Below are 19,500 nucleotides of genomic sequence, written 5' to 3' on the forward strand. Positions count from 1 at the left end.
AACCTGAGTGACAGATCAGCTTTAATGAGCATTTAAATGAACAGAGCTAAGGGCTATGATTTTTTTGTCCTTTCTCCATTGTGGACACATGGCTCTCCTCTGGTGTGGAGTACCCACACTGGCTCCCAGCATCAGCAGAGGGGCACATCCTGCCTTTCCCTTTTGGCAACACTTTCAATCACCATCTTGTGGGTTGCATGTCACTCTGGTGTTCTGCCTTTCTCTAAATGTCCCTGTGGGCTTTTGAGATTCTGGAGACACATATTCCAAAAACCTCAAAAAAACCCCTTTTGAGGTTTTTGGTCACAACTTTGGCAGCAGATCTGCAGGAGGAAGGTATGAGCTGATCCAAAATGGAAAAAAAAAAGCTGCAAAATCTAAGGCATTATTATTCAGAAGAGACTTTATGGTAGTTATGTCGAAATTTTTTTCAATAAATTAATTTTACAGACTTTTAAGGGATAGCTTTTAGATGAATGGAAATATTACTTGAATTTAAATTCAGCCCATTAAGTCGTCAATTATATTGTTGTTGCAACATCATGTGTTTAATGTTAATGACACCCACAAATAAAAAAGAAACGACAGAAGAAAGCTATTTGCTTTACTGTTTTGGATGATCTGAGCCAAATGCTTAATAAGATTTACTCTTCGTAGTTAAGACAGAGCTGAGGCCGTCAGAAAGGGGAATGAATGAACACCAGTGGAAGCAAGCTCGATGTGACCAGAGGCATTCTGCAGTGTGACATGATGGAAAACAGCCATGGTCACCAAGCGAGGATGAACATGGCTTCCTTACGGTGTCTCTTCTAATCTTCCTCCATTCTTCTCTCCTTCTGTTCCCCTAGGATGTTAATTGAACCCCTGGTTCTTATTCCACATCCTTTGCTTCTAATTTCATTTTCTTCCCAACTTCCTTCTTCAAATACTCCTCAATTCCATTGAGTTTGCTCTACTTCCCCAGTCTGGAAGGGTGACGTTCTCTCTGGTTACAAGGCCCTATTATTCTTTCTCAGGTAATCCTGGCTCTTTACTGTGACCTTCAGCTCAACCTATAGAGTGATTTAGTGCAAGTTAGGAAAAGATGTCTTCTTTGGACAGGCAAATTGCTAAAATGGTTCCCCTTCTGCAGAGTTGCAGACTAATGGGTTCAGTGCTTGACTAAGGATGACAGGTTGGATTTCCATCCCTCTTACTCCTTTGGGTGATGTTCTTTGGGCAGTGCAAACATGGCAGTCATCTTGGTATCCTTGTTTGAGCTGCCTCACTGTCCCTTGTCTCAACCCATCAGGCTACTTTCATCCCTGCTAGCCTACCACTAGACTCTTGGTCAACCTTTCAGATATGGTTCCATGGTGTTTCTGATTCCTTTTCCTCTTTGTCTTTTTTTGGCTGGACCACACATGAGTGTAGGGAATATGTGTATCTGATGTGCCACTGGGTTCTCAGCCTGGCATATACAGCTGATAGGATGGTATTGCCATTTATATGTGCCCTTTCCTGAGAGTTCAATAAAAATTTATTCAATGGATGAATGCACTGTTTCTTCTAACAATCCACTGATCAATCTCACATCACTTTCTGTCTCTGCCACTGCATTTTGCAGAGTGCTGTACATCTAGGAAGTCTGACATCATCCAAATTCATGCACTAACACTCCATCACCTTCTGGTGCTTCTGGGCACCACAGAATATATTCCCCCAACCCCCATCCTTCTCAAACTCCCACTTGACTGTACCCCCCATTTGGGGGGGAACAGGGTGTTTTACCTACTATGTTACTAAATCATCATATGAAAATCTGAGACCATCTGAATTCTTCCAACTTCTGTGTTCTCCATTTTCTTTCCATCTGCGTGAATGCTCACCTCCTTCACACCTCAGAAAAAGATGTGTCCTTTAGGCTAAGCCCTCCATGTTCACCATAAATCAAATCATTGGCCATCTCTCCTGAAAACTTGTTTTACCAATCCATCATTTGTCATGTCCTGTAGTTGTAATTTCTTCTGCCTTTCCTTTGCTTCCTTTCTCCATGCTGGCACCCAGGGTCTGGTCCTTATAATCCCTGACCTGGCTGTTTCAGCATCTCCCCATTACAGTAGCCCTGGTCCAGGTGCCCCACCCTGAGTCCTTACACATGTTCTAGCTTAGTCCTGTAGAAGTTCAATGCTGGTTGTAGCACTTCCCCTAATAAAATCATCAAAGGCTTCCTGGTTATTTATAGAGAATGGATCCCAAATCCTGCATTCTGTCCACCAACGGTTTACATAATCTGGGTTTAGTGGAAAACTGCAGCCTTAATTTACATAGTTCACTTTCTCCATTTTTACAACAGCCACATGGAAATATTTTCTCTACTTTAATCATACCTGATGGTTTGAGCCACTGGTTTTATTCACGTGTAGGTGCTGCAGGAAATCTCTTTCCCCCAGTATTAACGTATCAAAGTTGTATTCACTCTCCACTGCAAAGATTGACTGCCACCTTCTCCTCTATCCCTGTGGTTTATCCTCCCAGGGATAGGTAGTCTTTGGCTTCTCTGAATTCATGCAGAGGTTATTATTTCTTTCCTGTGACCTTTCTTTCCTTCTTCTTGTGATTTAGTGTGTATATGTGAGTGTCATCTCCCCTTCTGGACTGCATGTATCTTTGAGGACATGACCCCACTGAGGCCATCTGTGTGGCTTCCAAAGCCCCATCACAGTCCCTCATACATATCGATCTGTCAAGACATCTTTATTTAAAGACACTATTTTTCCTTATTTATTTATTGTTCATATACTGCCTGCTTCTTAAAAGTTCTCATGGCAGCTTACAGTAAAGGCCAAGCATATAATGGGATTGATCAAATAAAGAAGGTCAACACGTGTAGAAGGGAAGAGTGGACAAAGGATATGAACAGGCAGTGCACACACACACACACACACACACTCAGGATATTGAGTGGCCAAGCAGGTGTTAAGACTTCACTAGCAATCTAAGAAGCAAAACTAATATGGCAATACGTTACCATCTTTCAAATATCATGTTAGAAACCAGTATAAAAAGGTAACAGCACCAGTGTCAAAGAGGCTGTGAGGAGTGACACTCTGGGGTCCCACACCTCTTATTTCAATGTATTGCGAACTCCCTATAGGTTACTTTGTCAATATATTTTTAAAAACCAACATTTATGTGTATAGTAAATTTACTTCTAGGAAGTTATTCTAAAGAAGTAAGGGTGGATAGCCAAAAATTTAGGTAACACTATAAATACAAATATCTCTTTTTTGGTTTCTTACACTGGAAGCCTTTGTCCTGATGTGGTTCACTTAAGTATTTGTTTTCATCATGTGTGCACGTACACTCGACTGAGTGTGTGTGTGTGTGTGTGTGTGTGTGTGTGTGTGTGTATACTTTAAAATATAATGATATTATAACTACCAAAAGATAGAGACAGCAGGTTTGGGTTACTTTAAGATGTTTTGGCCTTAGGATATATCACATTAAGTATACAACATCAAAATATTGTGTTCGGGTGTTATTATAGTAATATATATAATTCTTCAGGGCACTTGGGTGGCTCAGTCTGTTAAGTGTCTGCCTTTGGCTCAGATCATGATCTCAGAGTCCTGGGATTGAGCCCATGTTGGGCTCCCTGTTTAGTGGGGGGGTCTGCATCTCCCTCTCTCCTTCCCTCTACTCCTGCTGGTGCGTGCTCTCTCTCTCTCTCTCTCTCTCAAATAAATAAATAAAATCTTAAAAAATAATTCTTATCTATTTCAATAGTACACCAGCTGGATATTCTTTTGGTGTATTTTCAGTTTTTTGAGAGATGCTTTGATTTTCAAATAAACTTTGTCTTTTACAATTTGTAAAATGTTTGGTTGGGGTGCTCAGTGAGATCCAGATCCTGTCCTGGCCCCTCCTTTGTGTCACCTTTGCTTCCTTCTTCTGCCTCCAGTCATAAAGGGTAGCATCCTAGTACTGTTGTTCTGCAGTGTTCTGTTGTTTTCCTTGTAGCAGTCTATCCTGCGGATCACTTCACATTGTAGAAATATTCCCTATTCTTTTGCCAGCAGCATACTATTCTATTGTTCCAAGTTTGATCAGCCTCACTCCCTGTTGATGGATATTTAGCTTGTGGACCGTCTTTGCTGGTATAGCGGTACTAAGTAAAGATTATTTACTTACTTTTACTGACTTACTTTTATAAATAATCTTGTGAATATATTATTTGTATTTTTTTTCTCCAAAAAACCCTCCTAAATAGGGAATTGATAATTCAAAGACATAATGTATACACAATTTTTTCAACTCCTGTCAAATATGCTCTGTAGGGACTGTATCATTTTCCTTCCCCCCAGCAAAGCATGAGAGTGCCTACTCCCTGTGCATTGTCAAACTTTTGTATTTTGGCTAAACTAATTGATGAGAAATGGCACTTCAGTGTAGTTTCAATGAATACTTATCTTATTATGAGCAAGGTTGAGCATCTTTTCCTAAGTGTGTCATTTGTGTTTCCTTCTAGTGAACTGTGACTTCTTATCTCTTGCCCACTTTTCCACCAGGGCACACTTGTTATTTTTAAGGAGGAAAACTGTTTTCACTCCCTTTTATCGTTTCTTCTCTTTGACTGGGAGGAAATGGTGGAACTCGGAGATTAATGTAATCTATCAAACATAATCATTACATTTACATATTTAACATTTTTTCTTTTAAGCTAGATATTCACAATTGTCAGTTAGACCCACTGACTAATATTGCATGGTGTCAACGTCCCTCACCCAAAGACCACCAGGAGCGTGCATCTGCATTTGAACAAGTCGGGTTTATTACCTGTTGGGGGTGATGGAGAATGTACAGTGTTGAGGATTATAGGTATTGCAGTAACAGGTATTGGACAGGACTTCTTATAGAATTTGGGCCTTGTTTGGGTAATTTTGGGAGGCAGGTAAGCTTTGTCTGGATTGGTTGTTGTCAGAAAGTGATGGTAATTCCTTGACTGAGTATCTTAATGAATCTTATCTGAAGGACAGAAGACTAGACCAAGGCTAACCTATAATTGGTAAAGAATCTCAGTTACTCATATCAACCAGGATGGGAGGATATCTGGTATTTTGTGGCCTGCATAATGTGCATATTTTGTTCATGTTCAGACATGATAATGAGTGGTTTTATTGTTGTCTTTATTCATTCTGGTCACAGAGTAATCTTGTCTGATATGGTGTTTTGTGAAGGTGTCTGTGCTCACCAGAACACCAAAGCCTGCTGAGTCAGTCTGCACCAGCGTCTGCACCCAGGTGACAGTGCCAGATCAGTTCCTGGATGCCAGGGATGCTCTTCTCTTTTGCAGCAGACATCAGAGCAGAGTCTCAGGCCCTGTCACTGTAGTCATGAGTGATCTATCTGCAATGCTTAGTGATTGCAATTCTGAAGAATTGAAAATACCAATATTTCAATATTTACTTCACATAACATCGTGTAATATCTCATCACATCAGTCTCTCATTATGTTATACCAAGAGAGGGCTGATGTCTTTTTATGGCTTAGCCTTTAAGTATCCAGAAGGTCTTCTTAAAAGTGATTTTGTCTGGAGTAGGGAGATCTGGATCCCAGAGGAGGTAATCTGACTCAGTGGGAAGAAAAGGATAGGGCGAAAAGGGACAGTTAATCAACCCTGGGCTGAGTGTGGTCAATTCCAAGACTAAGAATTGGGAGATCTGGGAGTTCCCCCACTTTTTTCCTAGTTTTCCTTAAAATTTCCACTTCTCATCCCCTTGACACAAGTAGGGGACTTTTAAAAGTGGATAGTTTTGGAGTATATGTAAGTGGATAACAAACAGGAGAAAAGAGGCTTGACCACATTTGAATCTGGGATATTGAGATGAAATCATTAAGATATCTTAGGAGAGTCTAACAGGGAGGGTGTAGTGCTTTCTGGAATACGCTCTGATTTGATTAGAAATGTTAATGCAACATCTAAGTCTGTTGAACATCTCAAGACATAAATGATTCACATTTTACATTTAAAAATAATATATTAGACCATCAAGAAAAATAGATATTTAGCAATTAGAAGTAGCATCTCATATCCAAATATTGAAAACAGGTATTACAACCACCTGGACAGTTATATCACTTTTCTGAACTTCACAATTTCATTTGCAAGAAATCGTTTTCCTAAGTTATGATAATGATTAAGTGTGGTGATATGTTTTTACAGCATCTGGTATGCTTCCTGGCACATAGTAAATATCCAATAAATCATAGTCAATTATAACAATAATGAATCTGAATATTTTGACTTAATTAAATTATTTTTTGCACCTCCAACAAATTGATATCACTGTATTTTCTCTTCTTAAGACAATTTTAAGTTAAAATCTCAGGTCATAAATAGGCTTGCATACTTTGCCTGGATGCTAAAAGTTAAAAATAATTAGGGTACAAGGATCCTTGGAACCACAGGAAGGCTGCATGTCCTCTCCTTGCAAAAGAAGTTGCAACCTGGCCACATGCCCACAGACCTCCATGGGTGGTGTGGGCTGCAAATCTCTGATCCGCTAGGAAGATGTGGAGCAGAATCTTCACAGTGTGGGAGACACATGTGAACATGGCCCCACACTGGCTGACATGTCCGAAGGAAGAGCCCCACCCTTTGTGTCTAACCTCACTTCTTGGAGGTGAGTATTTTGCCCTAGAGATGCCTGAGAGGCAGGATAGCCTCAGAGGCCCCAAGGAGAGGGCTCACTCAATCTGCATGGTGCTGAAACGGACAGCGCCACTCTGATGAACAGGGTCTCCCAGCTCCAGGGAGGCAGTATTGCCATCAGCTCGTCAGACCTCCAGGAGCAAGAGAGGATTTGTGTCTGGCAGAGAGAAATGCCACTTCTCCAGGGAAAGGTAGGGTGTTATGGCTGCTTGGAACTTACCTGATCAGATCCAGCTTTTTCCAATGGAGATACAACTTTAGAAAAACAATCAATCTCTCCAGGTCCACCAGCAGCTCTGAGCGGCTCCTCCATTTAAGCCTTATTCCCTGCACACCATGTTTATCATGTGCTTGGAGGGAGTTTCCAGGGCTTACTGAGTATACTCAACAAAATCAGAATTAAGAAAAAAACTTCTATTTCTTCCATTAAGTGGCATGCAAGAATTATCTAATCAATAAGGTTTTCTGCCGCTTTTTTCTGGACCAGACAATACTGTGCCCTTAGTCTAAAGGCATTGACCATTTACTTATTGATGGTAACGTTAGCCAGCCATTCACATTGAGCATTGCTTAAAGTTGCTAATGTTTACCTTTTGGGGTGATATTAGATGCATGATTTGAGATAGATTTTTCTTTTTAAAATATGAAATGCTGTGATGATGGAATGGTTTTCTGGTGGCCATGTGATTGTCTTAGATAATTCAGAGTTATTCGTTGACTCATTAATTGACTCAACACGCATTGACCAGTTATCTAGTGAGCCCTGTGATATGTAAATTAATGGTCCTCCAAAGAGATCCACCTCTTAATACACAAAACTTATCAATATGTTAGGCTACATGACAGAGGGGGATTAAGGTTGTAGATGGAATTAAAGTTAGCAGTCAGCTGACCTTAAAATAGATAGATCATCCTATATTTTTGAGGTGGCCTAATGTAACCACAAATTTCCTTAAAAGTAAAAGAGGGAGATAGAAGAGCCAGGGTCTGAGTGATAAGATGGCTTTGAAGATGTAGGAAGGGTGGGTGGCTTCTAGAAACCCCCAAATACAAGGAAATTGATTCTCCACTGTAACTTTCAGAAGGAACAAGTCCTGCCAGTGTCTTGATTTCAGCTTAGTGGGACGTGTGACAGACTTCCTACCTCCACAACTATAAATAACAAACTACGCTTTTGTAAAGCCACTATCTTTGTGGTGATTTGTTATAGCAGGAAGAAGAAATGAATATAAGCTCCTTCCACGTGTTAGGCTCTGTACTGGGCACTGAGGATAAAAAGGACAGTTTAGACATGGCCCTGCCACAGCAGACTCATGACCTTGTGTGAGGGGAGCTAGGGCAGTTGCAGTCAGTCCAAGTCCTCTTCTTCATGCAGATCCTGTTCACACCGTCCTGTGACATCCAATCAACCCAGTGGGGAGGGAGTGGTCTGGAAAAACACTAAGCTCAGTGGAGAAGTGGTTGTTTGGAATTACTTAACTCCCTCTTTATTTCAGTAAATTGTATTATATATTAAATTTTTTCCCAATGGGTTTAACATTATTTAGCTACAATTTAACTTTGTTCCAATCAACTCTTTCTTCTTTTAACAAACTTAATTGACTTTTGATCAATATAATCAGTTGTGAAGTTATCCTAAACATCTGTCCAGAGGGCCCAGTCACCCAGGACAGGCCTGGGCTCTGGCCTCCAAGAGGGCAGGATAGTTCTTTGCCATTATGGACTTGTTGTCTCTTGGGGGCCAAGGGGACCCTTTCTTATTATAGATCTTCCTGCTCTAAATCATCTGGACTTGGTTTTGTCATCATGGCGTCAGTGGGAGGAGAAAGAGAAAAGGACAGCTTGGAATTGGGACCAGGGGCTGAGGAAGAAATGCTGACACTAGGGAGAGTGGACAAGCAGAAGGTCAGGGCAAAGTCCTGCATAAGAACCTAAGCCAGAAGGCCTAGGGAAATCATAGGCTTTGCTTTGCTTGGGTTCAACTTGAGTCAAGCTGTGCACATTTCTGTGGCATAGGAGTTGTACCCCAAAGAGGAAAAATGATGGCATTCCAGTTTATTAGACTGCAGCTACATTCCAAGACCAAGGTGGAGCCATTCATCTGTTCTCTCCCTCTATAGAAACCAGGAAACTTCTGCAGGAATAGGAGGCAGTGAGAATACATCATTGTTAGAGGGGTCTGCGTGTGGCATCGGAGCATGAGCATGCTGTTCCTGTAATGAGATGTGGTTCCCAGTCATTTCACTGCAATTGCCACTTAGGCACAATTACAGCAGTGGCTGCTCATTATCCCTCAGTTATCAGGTTATCACCACCTGGCGGTACACTGAATATGCATTTTTCACCAGCCACACAGGGTGCATTTGTCTTGGGTCTTCCTGGCCATGCCTTTAAATGTTTAGATGAAGAGTGGTTGACACAGAGCTGGGCTGGTAGATGTGTCGTCCCAGCTGATGGCTTCATTCATCACACTTGAGATGTGTGAGAGGCTATCACACAAGTGGCTGAGTTATAGACCCCCCAACAATCAGTCACTGCTCCTTAAAATAATCCATGAATGTTTCCTCTATAGCCTTGTATTGTAGGATAATCTTATTCTTTTTTTCTTGATGTTCTATATTTCTTAAAAGATTCCTTTTTCTACATTTTTATAATTCAGTTACTTGTGCTGCTAGCACATTGTGTTTCCTTTTTCTCTTTCAGATGCTTATCTTTCATTCCCCCATAGGAACCTGATCAAATTCATTCATTCATTTATTCAGTTATTACTGCTACTTGATTTTGACACGGTCCCTGTCTTCTTAGAGTGTATATTCCAGTAAAGAGAAATAACATACAAATGAGTTGGTAAATATATAAGTTCAGGAAGTGATGGGTGTTGGGAGGAAAAACAAATCAGGACAAGGGGATAGAGAATCTAGGCATTTACATAAGGGGTCAGAGAGTCTCCTCTGGACTGGAAGTGAAAGAGAAGCCAGATGAAGAGCTGGGCAAAGAGCATTACGGTCAGAGGTGCAAACAGAGACTCTCTAGGGAGCTAAGGAAGGTCTTGCCAACTAAATATGCAAATAAGATCCAGACAGAAGTGTCCCGTCCCTCACTCCCACAGAGAAGAGGGTCCAGCCCAGCCGGCAAGGGGATGCTTAACTAATGAAATCCCCTGTCCTTCATATTTTTATATGAATTACCAGAATATTTCTAACAAAGGTGGACTTTGATGGAGAAGGTCCTTATACTGTCCAGATGGTTGCTTCAGTTTTCCACATTGTTTTGTATGTGGACACAAAGTCTGATTCAAAGCTTTCTTTTATGAACACTACTTAAAAGTTATCTTCTATTTGCAGAAAGCACCCACAACAGATGCCTAATATTAAAGATGCCGCTTACAGCAAGTCTTGACTTAGGGCTGAAATTAGTTGAGATGTTTGTTGATGCTTGATGTAGCGCCCCCATGGGGCAGGATGAGAAGGAAGTCATGATGCCATAATACAGCCATTGTAATGGAAGCATGCATTTACCAAAGAATGGGTCCTTTCTGTTTTACACAGAGATTGTACTGTCAGAACAGGTCGTGGGTAAGATATGGAAACGAACAATCTTTCCAGGCGATGCATGGAAATACATAATTTCAGGGATCCCTGGGTGGCTCAGTGGTTGAGAGTCTGCCTTCGGCTCAGGGCATGATCCTGGGTGTGGGGATTGAGTCCCACATCAGGCTCCCTGCAGGGAGCCTGCTTCTTCCTCTGTCTGTGTCTCTGCCTCTCTGTGTGTGTCTCTCACAAATAAATAAATGCAATCTTTATTTAAAAAAAGGAAATACACAATTTTACAACTCTTGATAGAGCAGGAGGCGAGACATTGTGAGTGGGGGAGAATGCTATTCTGTGTTTAAAGAGCACAGACAGCGCATGTAGACAGAGTATCTCCAGCTCTTCGTGTTTTCTTTCATTTGTAAGAATTAAAAATGTAAAAACATAAAACGTAAGGAGAATGAAGTCTTGTCGTAAGCAGAGTAGAACATGGAAAAGGTGATTTAGATGCTAGAAGCTAAATGACCCATTGTTGTTTATGAGCAGCTTCTCATGTTTCTTACTAATGAATGAATAGATGGAAGGCAATTCTTCCTCAACTTAGGAAAAGTCTGAAATTATTTTTAAAGATAAATAGTATTTTTAAAGATAAATAGTATTAAGTTAAATAGCAACAGCTTAGCTATCTATCGTTATAAAACAAATTACCCCAAATGTATTGGACTTGAATAACAGACATTTGTATCTCAGGGTTTCTGTGGGTTGAGTCTGCATGCTTAGCTGGCCACCCATCCCCGACTCTCCCACATGGCTCTCCTCCAGGTGTCAGCTGAGGCCACTGTCTCATCTGGAGGCTCCACTGGGGGAAGGATGTGCTTCCAAACTCACAGACATGGGGACTGGCAGGATTCAGTCTCTCTCTGGCTGTGGCCTGGAGGCGTCCCTCAGTTCCTTGGGGCCACTCTTGCATGGCAGCTGGCATCCCTGGGACTGAATGTGAAAAAGCAGGATACTGTGTGGAAGCTGGAAGTCAGTCTCCTCCTAACTGAACCTCAGAAGTGACATCTCATCAGTTCTGCTGATTAGAACTTTCCAAAATCTCACTCCACTAATGTTGCTTAAGCAGATACATTTGAAGTGAGTCCATAGCATTTTCTGGGATGACTGAAAGGATGTTTTGGGCAAAATAGGTTTTCGATAGCTAAGAAAGAGAAGAAAGGAGGGGGTAAGGTCTCTGAGGGCTTTTAGCTGACCATTAGGTATGACAATACTTCGAATTCCCTGTGAGAGGCTCAATATTTCCACTTCCAAAGTTCTCGGAAGGAAGCAAAGCGTATTGCTTTCTCGGCGCTGTCCACTCCTCATCCTCTACTTCTGCTGTTTTCACAAGAGAGAGTGACCAAGGAGTAGATGTAGGGCTTTTGAATTTCAGATTGCAAGCTCAGGTGACAGGAATAATAAGCTACTTAATTTTTCTTTAAAAAGCTCACTTCATTTATTTTTCCCTAAATCACAGCCAGTTTGGTTCTCCCCAGCACTTTCTACCGGGGTGTGCATGGGTTCTGGGGGAGGGTGGGAGCGAGCTTGCCCCATAGTTAGAGGACAGCACTGTCATTGACTCTCCTGTCCTACCGGAACTTGGTGACAATAAAGGGGGCTGGAACTATTAAGAGTTTAGGGAATGTCAAGACCTGGAGGCTAAACATAGGAAAAATGCCCTGGAACTTTGGAGCAATTCCCCTTTGTCAGAGCAAAGTGAGAGACCTACATCCCCCCTGCCTTGTGCGAGCAGGTATCGGTGGGGGAAGAAAAGCACTTTGCGATGTGGAAAGGTGAAAATACTTCCTGGGGTGGTGGAGGTGGAGAAGGAGGCCCCTGGTATACCAAGGCCTCTGTGCGGTTGGACAGATGCCCCCAACTACGTTCCCATTCTTGACAGAGGGCTTGAAGCTGGCGGCTGGGCTGGGAGCCTTGTGACCCAGCTGTGGGTGTGTGACGAAGACCCTGTGAAGTTTGCTACCATTTTGAAAGGCCTTGGTTGGGGATAATCCACCTATTGGTAATGGTACACAATAAGAAATGACCACTTTGGATTTATAAATAAGACATCACAATTATGTTTTAACTTAAATATTGAAATCAGAATTCATATATTGATTTTGGTTGAACAATTAAATGACACAATTGCATTGACAGTGACTCTTTGAGATGAGTGCGCTTTATGACTTTCCATCTTACTTTAAATTGCTGCTGCTTTTCCTCCATTGTCAACCTTGTGTCCATCTAGAGATTCAACTGAGTCAGGCATGTTCCCTGCAATATCACATTAAGTCTTTATCACAGGTAGCTCTGCATGTAGGTATTCTTTTTTTTTTAATTTTTTAAAAATTTATTTATGATAGTCACAGAGAGAGAGAGAGAGGCAGAGACACAGGCAGAAGGAGAAGCAGGCTCCATGCACTGAGAGCCCGATGTGGGATTCGATCCCGGGTCTCCAGGATCGCACCCTGGGCCAAAGGCAGGCGCCAAACCGCTGCGCCACCCAGGGATCCCTGTATGTAGGTATTCTTACTACTACCGAACAGGGGAGGAAACTGAAGTTGAGGGAGAGGCAGCAACGTGTCCAAGGGCTTTCTGCAAGAATGATGGAGAACTGGGATTTGACATCATCTGACTTGAACATTTCAATTTGTTTCCTAAGAGAGAATTCTACTTCTCCTGTAATGCTAACCCTGCTCTCTTTTGCATGACAACCATTTGCACACTCTTTGTATTTCCTTCCTGGGATAGAGACCTTGTGAAGGTAGGGACTTGCACACAGTAGGCAATCAATAAGTAATTTTGTCATCAAATAAATAATGGAACATGAAGGAATTAAGGAATGTGAATGATTAAGTCTAAAACACAACTGGTTTTATGCTGAGGCACAAAGTTTTTTTCTTTTTAAATGCAAGTTCTATAAGAACGGATATGTGTAAAGAAATAATGAATGTCTTAGTGGCTAAGAATGCAAATTCGTGACCTATCACAGACAGCACTGTATTTCTGACAGCTAACGTTTGTTCAAACAACAGAGGTTTAGTGTTATGAATTATTTAATTTCTCCTTCAACATGGAAAATAATTCAGACCTGATCACATCTTCAGAAAATGTCAAGTGTGATATTGAACCATTTCTTAGCATCTCTGCTGGTGGCAAGCAGGCATCACTGGAAACATACTTCCTGATCGGTCCATTCCAAACTGGCCCATCGGGCTAACGACCCTCCAAAGCAATCTCAAGGATATTTCTGGGAAATAAGTAGGAGATGAAATGAAGGCAGAGTGAGAAGATTACTGTGCCCAATATCTGGATATTTGGAAACACCAGTTAGTTGAGTAGATTGAGTAGAACAGGGTCCACACTGTGGTCAGGAGCAGTGACAACAGGGGAGATGCAGAATGCAGAGTTTTGTGGTGGAACCTACATGATTTAGTTGTCATGCCAACCTTTGAGGTGCTATTATTAAGTCCCTTTTATATATTAGGGAACGAAGTCATAGGGAAGAAACGTAACTTCCTCAAGGACCTGTGGTAAAGCACAATGTGCACCCAGATATTCCAGCTTTAGAATGTGTGGGTAATCTTTACAGTAACAGGATGCAGTGTTTTCTTTCAAGTCCAGTGATCTGAAAAGTTATGTAAATTTTGCATTCTACTTCGTGGTAGATGTGCATTTTAAGTAGTACACAGGTGTTGTTCACTTAGCTTCAAAATTTTGATACAATTCGGTGCTTCAGAAAGGAGTTCCATACTGGCTTCACATACTTGCTGTCACTCTCTTTCAGGGAAGAATTCTGGTCTAGAATGTAGGGTCTGTGGAAACGCTATTCCTCCCACTCCTCCCTTGGTGACACTGAGCAGAGCAGTACACTTGATTATCTTGAATCCCCATAGAAATGATGGCCATGACCCCGGTTCAATACCATATCCATATTATAGCGCTGCTATGGATATGGCCCACATGCGCAATGTCCTTTAAGTCAGGACGTGTCTGATTAACTTTTTGAAATATGGTGCCAGGAGAAACTTATATTCCCTGAGGAATGGCTCTGTAACCTTTCTGCTTGGCCCAACCCCAGAATCTGGCCCAATCCAAAGCTTCTGCCCATCCTGATCTGAAAGTTAATCATGCACCACCTGTGCATAGGTGGGAGCATCACCTGAGTCTTTGTGCATGTTTCTACCCGTCCCCTCCTTGAGTAGTTTTACAGCACTGCAGGTACGTTTGTACATTTCCAAATGGGGATTTACGATAAGCCTTTCTAAATCTTTTCTTGGAAGTATGTGGGTGTTGACATATAAGTATATAAATATTTCACTCAATCTGTGGACCTAATCACACACTCCATTTTGTGAGGAGGCTGGTCTAGATGGCAACATCAACCTGTATTGCACCAAATAAAGCATGTGGGCCAAATCTGGTCTACCTCATTGGGTATCTTTTTTTAAGATTTTATATATTTATTTGAGAAAGAGCAGAGTGAGAGTGAGAGCAGGAATGGGTGGGGGAGAGAGAGGGACAAGCAGACTCCCTGCTGAGCAGGGAGCCTGACTCCGGGCTCGATCCCAGGACCTTGAGTTCATGATCTCAGTGGAAGGTAGACCCTTCATCTACTGGGCCATCCAGGTGCTTTAGCCTCATAGTTTTGTAAATAAAGTTTTATTTGAAAGATAGACACATTTGTTTAGGTATCATCTGTGGCTACTTTCATGTTAAAATAAGAGAGTGGATAGTTGCAATGGAGACCTTAGAGACAGCTTGCACGACTTCAAATATTTACCACATGGCTTTTTTACAGAAAAGTTTGCTGACCTTTGAAATAAAATGTAAGAGCAAGGGAGTAGGAATCTCCATCTAAAGGTCATTTCAGCTGACCTAGCCAAAAAATAGGGGCACACGTTTTGTGGTTGGTGAGAACATGCAAGGGATAGTACACATTTCTTCTAGGAACCTCTTCATGTGACTCTCCACACAGTCATGTGGTGAAGAGTCCTGGCCCCAGAAAATAGGGGTGGGTCTCAGCCAAAGTGCTGTCCATGGATGTGTGCCTTTGGGAAGCCTCTTCGCCTTGCCAAACTACCTTAGCAGCTGTACCTACCTCTTAGCATGGTTGAGGGGCAGAAAAAACAGTGGGGTGAATTTCTCTGTAAAGTGCTGTTTTGTGGCAGGTGTGATTAAAAGCTCTGTTGAGCCAGAACACTTTGTCCAGCGATCAAACTGAAATGAACAATATATGCTACCTTCCCTATCCTACCCTCATTTGGATTTTGGGAATAGCTTGGCAAACTATGTATTTATTATAATTTTAAATCCACATTATGAGTATGGAAGAGAATTGAAATCCATTCATTCTACAGCTTGAGGGAGAAGAATTGACGGCATAGATACTGATGCCACAAAAGGAAAAAAAATAGTCAAGAATTGAAACAATCCTATATATAATTAGGATAAATCTATTTTAAAAATATTGGAGTTAGTCAAGCAATTTTCTTCTTTTGCGCTCTATGTACACACAGCCTTAGTCAACTAAACTCATAAAAAGTCTCCAAGAGGAGAAAATTTTGTATTAAAATAAAATTTCAATGAATTTTCAGCACGGAGGGCATACAAGAACCTATAAAGATTTATTGTTATTATTTCAAACATCATTGAAATTAGACTTAATTATCTGTGCAATTTGCTGGAAATAGCATTTTAGCATTTTTGATCAAGTATATGTCATTAATTTTAAAATAGAAATGTACCAAGCTGCTTTTTAAAAATTTCCCCAAAACATAATTGCTAAATTGCCTGCTGGAAAAAGCTTCACTTCTTCCTCTCCTCATCCCTAAATTTTTTCCACCTCTACCTCTTAAATTGGTAAATAAGTTCTTTTTGTTTGCTTACTTCTTTTTGACCACGACGATTTTGAGGGGCCAGATGGGTTTATGTGAACGCCCAGGAGATTCCTTTAGAGGCACAAGGAAATAGATTCGCTCTTCAGGAAGCTTTAGACTTTGAGAGGACATAGGTTAATGGCCTTTTATTACTGGACTTTTCCTTAGGGAAAAGTAATCCTGTATTTTCTCAGCGTATGCCTATGTCTACACGGCACAGGGAAAAGCTGAAATTTATCAAGTTAATTAACTTGGCTATTTCAGCTGAGTAATCAGGCTCCGCAATGTACTGTTTTAATGGCTCATTTTCATCAAGGTGACAATGTTAAGTGTATGTGGCTTGCCCTGGAGGCTATGATTTGTTTTTTCATACTTCGCTTCTTCATGGAACTCTCTATCATGCCGGTGAAATGTGCTGGTGTTTAAGCAGGTGGTGTGTCCAGAAGGGCTTCTCTTCCTCAACTACATGATCCGGCTTTGTTGGTAGCCTACTTGTGCTGTCAGACTAGTCTTTTCACTGTTCACTCCAAAATCACCTCCAAGAGTCCCAGACGCCTCCTGAATAGAGTGGATCTGTCAGTGTCCTACCCCATTGCTGCTCGGCACCTGGGTTCTTTTGTTCCCAGGCAGGGCTCTCCATGTGCCTCACTTTACCATTCATGCAACCATATCTGGTCACCACAAGGGGTGCCATCTCCCTGCCTTCAGAGACTCACCGGTCCCTGACTCTTGCTGGTCTCCAATATCTGTCATGTCTCAGTGGAGGACAGGGAGGCCAGCATGTCCAGTCCCTGGGGGCCTCAGGTTCCAGGGAGATGACAGCATAACCTCAGTTGGTACTGACCCGTTCTGCAAGGATTTTGTGGGGAGGAGATCCATGTGGGAGGGCAAGGGTGGCCCAAGTTTGGCATACAATGGTCTACTTCTTGGATTCAGATGTGTTTATGCAGGAGCGTCCGGGTTACAGGTAGTTTCAGTTCAGTGAGGGGCCCCCAGATGTTGAAGTAGGTGATGCTGAAGTCTTCGATGGGGAGGCTAATTGTTTCATCACCCAAATGAGGCTAAGAGGGCAGAGAAGTCTGATTAACGGGCGGTGTTACATGGAGGCCAGAGTAGAGAGCAAGGAAAACGGTGGGGATGGGGTAGGGGGTGCCGTGGGGGTGGGGTGGGGGCAATGCACTAGCCCCTGGGCATTTTTGTTCATACAAAAATGAACGACAGCTCTGGAGATGGAGACCACATTGGAGGACTGAGATCAACTACAAAGAGAAGACCCAGAAACCGTAGGCATCCGGCTGGTGTAGCTGCAGTTCTACACTTGGCCTTAGCAAGCCTTGGGGAGTCAGGGGCATGTGCACAGAGGAGAGAGGGGAGATGTGGAAGATGCACCAGTGTCCTTGGCTCAGGTGGCCACGGTTGGGGTGGGGAAGGGACTCCGGGTGTCTTTGTTTTTCAGGAGAGGACTTGGTGATCCCCCCGCCCCTGCACTGCCAACTCCGCTGAACAAAAAGGTTCATGTTCACTTTTAATTTTTAAAGAATTGTGCTCCAATTAAGTAACCACTTACTAATATTCTTCTGAGTAATTCTATGCATCTGTATCAGTCTTCTATTGTTGTGGAACAAATTACCACACATTTAGCTGTTGAAAACAACATGAATCCATCACTTCGTAGTTTCCAGGCTGGGAGGTGGGGGTGGGGCTTGTCCGGATGGTCAGCTTAGGTCTCAGCACTGTCATCTGCTCGAGGTGTGGGCTGAGGCTCCCTTGGCCTTGGTAGAATCTATCTGTCCTCTCTTGCTGCTGGGCCTGGGGCTGCTCTTGCCCCTTGTGGCCACCGTTCCTGTTTCGTGGGTCGTGGCAGTGGGCCCTTCACAGCACGGATGTTTGCTAGCAGGTGTGACTTGTCATGTGACTTCACTTTCTTTCAAATTCTCCTCTGATTAGGTCAGGCCCACAGGGAGTAACCTCCTTTTGATAGCCAAAGATGGGGGGCTTAATCACCTGATCACAGAGTGATATTCCTGAGGTCCCCTGGCCCCATCAAACTCAGAGGTGGGTTGTGGAGGCAGGCATGCTATGGGGGAGCCTGGCGACCATCTCACACAGGCACTGCACCATGTCTGTGCTTAAGCAACTTGCTCTCAGTTTTTGGAAGGGCATCAGCAGGGGCTGCCTTCTACTTCCTAGCCATTCCTTGGGGGGTTTTGGAAGGACCTGCCACTTCTGATGCGCCCTCCCCTTGTGCATTTTGATTTGCACCTGCAGCAGAGCTAATGTGTCTGCTTCTCTGGCTTCGGGGCTGAGGTTCTGGAGCTTAAAAGGGGGAAAGGAGAATAGTGCCTGGGTGGCTCAGTAAGTTAAGTATGAGACTCCTGGTTGGGTTCGGATCATGGAGCTCTGAGTTCAGCAAGGAGTCTGCTAAAGTTTCTCTCTTCCTCTCCCCTTCCCCCTCCCAGCACGCACTCTCTCTCTCTAAAATAAATAAATAAATCTTTTTTTAAAAGTTGAGGGGAGGAGAAAAGATTTTCTCTCTTCCTTGGTATTGGAAAATATCCTGTTAGATCCATTGAGTTGCAGAGTAAGAACTGGAGTGAACCAGGAGAATCAGGAAAGGAAGGCAGTGGAGCTCCATATTCAGAAATCATGTCTGAAGGGGCAGGAAAAGACTATCCACCATTGAGAGTGTTCACAGGGACCATATTCACCAGCTATGTGCCCATCTTTTATGCCAACCCAGCTTCTTGGGGGCCTTAGTTTGGGGCTGTTACTGTGTGGCAGTCATAGGAAATGTTAACTGGAAACCACGTTATCAGTGGCTTTGCATCTTGTTAGAATCTCCCAAGGTCTCCAGATGACAGTTTTATCTTTTTTCCCTTTGTTCTCAAGTGTGCTCTGCTCATTTAGAGCACAACCAATTGAGAGTCAACCCGGGCTATATTTCTGCAGCCCCTGCTCTGCACTCGGAGGTGATTCAATGAGGTAATTAACGCCAACATGAAACAATCAGCATGTGTGGGTGATCAAGTCTAAATAATTCAAAGAGAAATACCTGATGTGTTTGGCATGTTTAGATACAGACTTTCACCTTGTTTGCCTTTACAACCATCTCCTACATTCCAGTTAGGCTTGTAGATTATGAATAATGAGAATATTACTCATGCCCCAAAAGCATGGCATGTACAAATCACATCAGCGTTTTATTCTTAAGAAAATGCTGCATTACTCTCTTTTGACGTATTTTATTTTCAGGAGGGAGAGAGCAGTATCCATACAGGCTTACCTCAAAGCGCCTACAATCGATGGAGTATTATCATATTATGTAAATAATTTAAGCGTCAGTGTCATTACAGGTGT

Source organism: Canis aureus, chromosome 1 (genome assembly GCF_053574225.1).
Source record: "Canis aureus isolate CA01 chromosome 1, VMU_Caureus_v.1.0, whole genome shotgun sequence".
In the NCBI taxonomy this organism is placed as follows: Eukaryota; Metazoa; Chordata; class Mammalia; order Carnivora; family Canidae; genus Canis; species Canis aureus.